General features: G+C 41.1%; 1 pseudogene; it reads right to left on the bottom strand.

Moving 5' to 3' along the window:
- Positions 1–6,161: 6,161 nt before the first annotated feature.
- LOC101043003 (large ribosomal subunit protein bL27m pseudogene) lies at positions 6,162–6,608 on the bottom strand (annotated as a pseudogene).
- Positions 6,609–7,045: the final 437 nt, after the last annotated feature.

Here is a 7,045-nt window from a genome sequence, read left to right on the forward strand (position 1 = left end):
ACGTAGATCTATCTATGTTCTAGATCTTAGACCTATGTTATTGTAGATCTATGTTCTCCTTAGATCTCAGTACCATTGCAATATTTCTTAAAGATCTGAAGAAGCTGGTTCAGCAGAAGGAATATAGCAAAAACATTAAAGTTTGTCAATGTAGGCCGGGCGCGGTGGCTCAAGCCTGTAATCCCAGCACTTTGGGAGGCCGAGGCGGGTGGATCACGAGGTCGAGAGATCGAGACCATCCTGGTCAACAAGGTGAAACCCCGTCTCTACTAAAAATACAAAAAGTTAGCTGGGCATGGTGGTGCGTGCCTGTAATCCCAGCTACTTAGGAGGCTGAGGCAGGAGAATTGCCTGAGCCCAGGAGGCGGAGGTTGCAGTGAGCCGAGATCGCGCCATTGCACTCCAGCCTGGGTAACAAGAGCGAAACTCCGTCTCAAAAAAAAAAAAAAAAAAAAAAAAAGTTTGTCAATGTTTTGTTTTGAAAGTGGGTAGCTGCCGGGCATTGTGGCTCAAGCCTGTAATCCCAGCACTTTGGGAGGCCGAGGCGGGTAGATCACGAGGTCAAGAGATCGAGACCATCCTGGTCAATATGGTGAAACCCCGTCTCTACTAAAAATACAAAAAAATTAGCTGGGCGTGGTGGCGCGTGCCTGTAATCCCAGCTACTCAGGAGGCTGAAGCAGGAGAATTGCCTGAACCCAGGAGGCGGAGGTTGCGGTGAGCCGAAATCGCACCATTGCACTCCAGCCTGGGTAACAAGAGCGAAACTCCGTCTCAAAAACAAACAAACCAACCAACCAACCAACCAACCAGTAAGCATTGCTTCAAGTCCTTTCGAAGAAGCAAAACCTAAAATATGGAGGAGAACGTAGATCTATCTATGTTCTAGATCTTAGACCTATGTTATTGTAGATCTATGTTCTCCTTAGATCTCAATACCATTGCAATATTTCTTAAAGATCTGAAGAAGCTGGTTCAGCAGAAGGAATATAGCAAAAACATTAAAGTTTGTCAATGTTTTGTTTTGAAAGTGGGTAGCCGCCGGGCATGGTGGCTCAAGCCTGTAATCCCAGCACTTTGGGAGGCCGAGGTGGGTGGATCACGAGGTCGAGAGATCGAGACCATCCTGGTCAACAAGGTGAAACCCCGTCTCTACTAAAAATACAAAAAATTAGCTGGGCGTGGTGGCGCGTGCCTGTAATCCCAGCTACTCAGGAGGCTGAGGCAGGAGAATTGCCTGCGCCCAGGAGGCAGAGGTTGCGGTGAGCCGAGATCCGCCATTGCACTCCAGCCTGGGTAACAAGAGCGAAACTCCGTCTCAAAAAAAAAAAAAAAAAAAAAAAGTGGGTAGCCTTCACAACTTTTATTTGCATTATCTGTTTGTCTCAAATGTGAATGCATATATTCAATGACATTTTTATTGTTTACTTTTTCTTAACTCCTATGTTACAAAAACTGAAATTTATTAAACATGGCTTTTCCACACCTTTTTTTAAAGAAATATAATTTCTGTGTTTGAAGAAGTGTGTGTTGGAGAAGACTTCCCAGAGGCAGGACGGACATAAGTTGGTTTTAAGGATGCATTTGCTTCCCTGGCCTAAAAAATCAAACAATACATGAAGTAAACCAAAGTTCTGTTCTCAGATCTGGAACACAGCACTTCTGGGACTGTTTCTTGGTAGCCTCTATAAATACATATAAGCTCACATTACAGTGTGACGTAGCAGGAAATTCTAGAAGTCAGTGGTCAGAATTAGGAGAAAGAGCCAGATGCAGTGTCATGAGCCTGTAGTCCCAGCTACACAGGAGGCTTGAGGCAGGAGAATAGCTTTAGCCCTGGAAGTTGGAGGCAAGCCTGAGAATTTGAGGCAATCCTGGACAATACAGTGAAACCCTATCTCTTTTAAAAAAATGAATGAAATGAAACGAGAAGAGAGTCTGATGTAGCTGAATATTGGGAAAGTGTAGAATGCAAAGAGCCCAAAAGGGGAGATATTTTACATAGGCAAGTGACTTGAGGCATTTTCTGATTGGTCTTCTCCATGCTCCTTGCCCGGCACTCTCCATGGCATTCATCTGAAAGCCACCATGTCAGTGAGTAGTTATGGGTGAAGAGCGTTCTGGGGGTCTTGGGGAACATGGCTAAAATGGGCCTATGACCTTCCCTCAATTCATGTCACTTACTTCTAAATCCATTTTCTGTGTTTGGTACCACTTATATTACTTCTTCACTAAGTGTCTACATTCATAAAGTTCCTACCATAAAAATAGGAATCTGTTTTCTTTATAAGATCACAGATTCTCAAGGAACAAAACAATGTAACAGTGATTAAAAGGTTCATATTCAAAAGGCAGTTACTGGCTATTTCTTTTCTCAACTAAATGTAATGTTCACTTATCTTGTCTTTTAAGTAGCAAAGAGTAGGGATCCTTAACATAAATCTCAGTGTCTAATCCCTAAATTAAAAGTATTTAACCAGATTGTCAATAAAATTAATTTTAGCTGTAAATTCTGATGATCTTGTGTGATTTCCTAAAACAAGCACAGGATTATTCAAGTATTGGACTCTGATAAAAAAAATGTGCAATGGCTTCCAATTGTCCTGGGTTTTAGACTGGCATTTAAATCTATTTGACTGATTTGCCTCCAGTCTTTTCTTCTAGCTGGCTTCCTACCATTTCTCAATTCAAATCCTCCACTGACTCGGTCAGTCTCCTAGTTATACCACAAACATAACTTGTTTTCTTCTCTTTTCATCCTGTGTGCTTTATCCTTCCGGTAATGCTCATTTTCTTATCCAAATACTACAGAGTATTTTTATTCTAGAGCCATGTTAATCTCTTCTTTGCTCTTTGGGAAGACTGGGACTTTGGAGTGAGAGAATCTTTAGTAGCTTAGCCATTTTGGACCCGTTATTTACAACTTCTGTAGGCTTTAATTACTTCATTTGAAAAAAGGGGCTCATAAAACTACCTGGCTCATAAAAGTTTTGTGAGGTTGCCTCTGAAAGCACTTAACTTGTTGGCACACAGTAAACACTCAGTGGATGATGATGTTGAGAAAGATGATGAATCTTGGCTTACATAATGGTGTATTTGGTCCTTGTCAGAATAGACATGCCTTATGTTTTAATTCGTATCAGTGTGAAAGATCTGGGGGTCTCACTGTATTGTTAAATTTTTCTTTCTATACAGCAGTGTGTGATTTTTAAAAAAAATTCCAAATGTCCTCTTCTACCTTTGTGAGAAAAATAAGCTAATCTCTATGAGAAAGAAAGTCAGTGTTTGAGAGAAAGCAGCCAATTTCAGAACTACAACTTCTCTGGCTGTCTCCTTAGCTGTGCTTTATTTCTCAGAGTTTTTAGTCCATTCCACTTTCTCTTCAATCCTCCCTGGCTTACAGTAGTAAACTGAAGCATGATTTATTAAAGTCAAATGAAATAATTATATCATGCTTCTTACCTGCAAGCACATGAGTGTTGATGCCTTTCAAGAGGAATATATTTGATGGGCAGGTGGTTGGTAATCATCCTACTCTGCCTCATTGGGTGACATTTAAATAATCACACTCAAATCTGCAGTAACTACAGAGGAGCATTTCAAGTGAATTATTGAGTATTTACTTCATACTACAGTTTAATGATTAGGCATACAGATAAATAAGGGAATATTTTCATGACATCCATGCTATTGAATGCAGTGAACATCAAGAATGCAACTTGATTTCTAAAAATTCCTACAGTTATGCCGGGCGCGGTGGCTCAAGCCTGTAATCCCAGCACTTTGGGAGGCCGAGGCGGGTGGATCATGAGGTCAAGAGATCGAGACCATCCTGGTCAACATGGTGAAACCCCACCTCTACTAAAAATACAAAAAATTAGCTGGGCATGGTGGCGTGTGCCTGTAATCCCAGCTACTCAGGAGGCTGAGGCGGGAGAATTGCCTGAACCCAGGAGGCAGAGGTTGCGGTGAGCCGAGATCGCGCCATTGCACTCCAGCCTGGGTAACAAGAGCAAAACTCCATCTCAAAAAAAAAAAAAAAAAAAAAAATTCCTACAGTTGCCAGTGAACAAAAAGAATACATCTGAATGGGGAAATTTTCAATTCTTTTCCAGGTTCAGGTTGTCTGGCAGCTTATTTTTAGAGATGCCTGGGACACTGAAATAACCAATGATTCATAGGCAAATTCTTTTTTGACTTGGTAATTATGTCCACAAAAACTATAGAATTAAAAAAAAAAATTAACCTGGATTACTAGAATATTTTCCCTGAAGGTCTCTCAGTAGAATGGGGCAGACATTTTTATTTTTAGTAATTATTTTTGTGGATTCTATTAATATTCACCATGTTAAAAATTAATACTGAGAAATGCTTAAAATATGTATAGTTATCTTAATATAATTTATATTTTGTTTCTATGAAAACTAATTTTATTTTTCACTAACAATGGTGAGTAATATTTTTATTGTATAAATGTAAGGTGTACAACATGTTTCCATATATATCTGCATGGTGAAGTGCTTATAACAAACAGTCAAATACTTTAATAAATTACAACATTATCTTCCATGGTCACCTTTCCTTTTGACATGTATATATGTGTGCGTGTGTGGTAAGAGTATCTAAAATTTATTATTTTTTAATTTTTTATTTCTATTTTTTTTTGAGACGGAGTTTCGCTCTTGTTCCCAGACTGGAGTGCATTGGCGCGATCCCGGCTCACCACAACCTCCGCCTCCTGGGTTCAGGCAATTCTCCTGCCTCAGCCTCCTGAGTAGCTGGGATTACAGGCATGCGCCACCATGCCCGGCTAATTTTTTGTATTTTTAGTAGAGATGGGGTTTCACCATGTTGACCAGGATGGTCTCGATCTCTTGACCTCGTGATCCACCCGTCTCGGCCTCCCAAAGTGCTGAGATTACAGGCTTGAGCCACCACGCCCAGCCTAAAATTTATTGTTTTAACAAATTTCCAGTGTATACAATGCAATATCATCAACTACGGTGCTTATGCTGTATGCTAGTTCTCTACATGTATTCATCCTGTGTAAATAAAAAATTCCTACCCTTTGGCCCACATCTCCCATTTCTCCTGTACCTTTCCCAACTACCATTCTACTCTGCTGCTTTGTGTTTATTATTATGTTGGTTTTTTTTTTTTGAGATGGAGTTTCGCTCTTGTTACCCAGGCTGGAGTGCGATGGCACGATCTCGGCTCACTGCAACCTCTGCCTCCTGGGTTCAGGCAATTCTCCTCCCTCAGCCTCCCGAGTAGCTGGGATTACAGGCCCGTGCCACCATGCCCAGCTAATTTTTTGTATTTTTAGTAGAGACGGGGTTTCACCATGTTGACCAGGATGGTCTCGATCTCTCGACCTCGTGATCCACCCGCCTCGGCCTCCCAAAGTGCTGGGATTACAGGCTTGAGCCACCGCGCCCGGCCCTATTATTATGTTTTTAAGATTCCACATATAAGTGAGTTCATGTAGTATTTGTCTTCCTATATCTAGCTTATTTTACTGAACATAATTCACCCATGTTGCTGAAAATGGCAGGATCTCCTTTTGTAAGGCCAGATAGTATTCTGTTGTATATGTATACCCTGGTTTCTTTATCCATTCTTCTATCAGTAGATGCTTAGGTCGTTTCCCTACCTTGGCTATTGAGAATAATTCTACAATAAGCATGGACACACAGATATCCTTATAAGGTGGTGATTTCATTTCCTTTGGGGATATATCCAGAAGAGGGATTATTATGGTAATTCTACATGAATTACTATATGGTAGTTCTACGTTGAATTTCTTTTAGAAAGTTCTGTGAAGTTTTCCCAAGTGGCCGCCTAAATCTGCATTCCTACCAACAGTTCAACAGTTTACAAGTGTTTCCTTTTCTCTACACCCTCAGTACCACTTATCTCTTACCTTTTTCTTTTTCTTTCTTTTTTTTTTTTTTTTTTTGACTCTGGTTTACTTTATTTTTGGCCCCAGGTCAGGTTTCCCAAAGGGTTTCCCAGCAGTCACTTCAGAGTCTCCTGCAGAGTCACCATCAAACAGACATCTTCCTCAGGAGGCTGTGTCATCGCCCCAATCCTTGACTTCCGGTATCACCATCTCTTGTCACCTGGGCTCCAGTCTCTGTCCAATGACCTCAAACAGGACTTCAAAGCATAGCTACCAGTTCGAAGGTGCCCTCGGGCTTGGTAGGAACCACGTGGACAAAAGTCTGGTAGAGCACAGCACCTTTGGGCAGCCTGGTGATGAGATCCACAGCCTCCGGGTTTCTGGAATGAGGCACGTCGACATCCTCAGTGTAGTAGACTATCCCCTCTTCCAGGGCATATAGACATGTATTCTTCCCAAGACCCACATGGGCACCTGGGTGCCAGCGGAATTGGTGCTGTGTTCCAAGGATGTTCCCAGTATGAACGTAGTGTCCTTCCATTTTCTTAATGCCTAAACATCTGCCTGATGACTTTCCACCGAGGTTTTTGGAGCTACCACCCGTCTTCTTGGAAGCGTATCTGACAGCAAGAGCTGCCGCGGGAGAGGGGCTCAGCAAGGATGTCACTGCTGTCCGGATCCTCAGCACCAGCACCGCCAACACCATGCTTGCATTCACCATCTCTTGCCTTTTTCATAATAAGCATCCCAACAGATGGTAGGGGATAAATCATTGTGTTTCTGATTTGTATTTCTCTGATGACTAGTGATGTTGAGCACCTTTTCATATACTTGTTGGCCATTTTTTATGTCTTCTCTGGAGATAAGTCTGTTCAAGTTGTCCTTTATGTATTTTTTAATCCGGTTATTATTTTGTTTTGCTATTGGGTTGTTTGAATTCCTTACATATTTTAGGTATTAACCTTTTAAGAGAGACTATGGTTGGTAAATCTATTCTCCCAATATTTAAGTTGTCTCTTTAGCCTCTTTACCATTGTTTCATGATAAAAAACAGTGTTGAGACAGAGATAAACAAAACGATAAACAAAACAAACAAAAAAAAAAGAGACAGGGATAAATCCAATTTGGTCATTATGTGTAATT

The sequence above is a fragment of the Saimiri boliviensis genome, chromosome 17, assembly GCF_048565385.1.
Source record: "Saimiri boliviensis isolate mSaiBol1 chromosome 17, mSaiBol1.pri, whole genome shotgun sequence".
Taxonomy (NCBI): Eukaryota; Metazoa; Chordata; class Mammalia; order Primates; family Cebidae; genus Saimiri; species Saimiri boliviensis.